Consider the following 522-nt stretch of genomic DNA (forward strand, 5'->3'; position numbering starts at 1 on the left):
CAATGTAATAGAAATAAATTCAAGGAGATAAAAATCAGAGAAATCATACAAGCAAAGCAATCACATAAGTTTAATGTCGAAATCAGATTATCAACTTGATTCTTTTAGGCAATAATAAGTCTCATATTCCATAAGATCATCTTGATCATGTTCGAAATTATTTTCACCATCTTTATAGACCAAAACAATGAATTTTAGCAAGACTAGTAAAAAGATTTATTAATCACTCAATCAGTTTCAAGGCTGATTTTAGCAATACTAGAATATAGATTTCAAGCATGAATTTCAATGAATCAGTTTCAAGGCTGATTGACATTTAGCATAAACCATGTGTAAAATAATTTATCTAGTATCCGAATGTATAAAACCTCAAAAATATATAATCAGATCAATCAATTTAATCGAACTTAGCATACAATCTTAAACCTCAAGACATTAGATTTTATCATGAATCTATCAACCTAGCATACGGATTCTCAATTCTCAAAGACATCCAAATCAGATCAATATAACCTATCATAC

This window comes from Brassica oleracea, chromosome C9 (genome assembly GCF_000695525.1).
Source record: "Brassica oleracea var. oleracea cultivar TO1000 chromosome C9, BOL, whole genome shotgun sequence".
In the NCBI taxonomy this organism is placed as follows: domain Eukaryota; kingdom Viridiplantae; phylum Streptophyta; class Magnoliopsida; order Brassicales; family Brassicaceae; genus Brassica; species Brassica oleracea.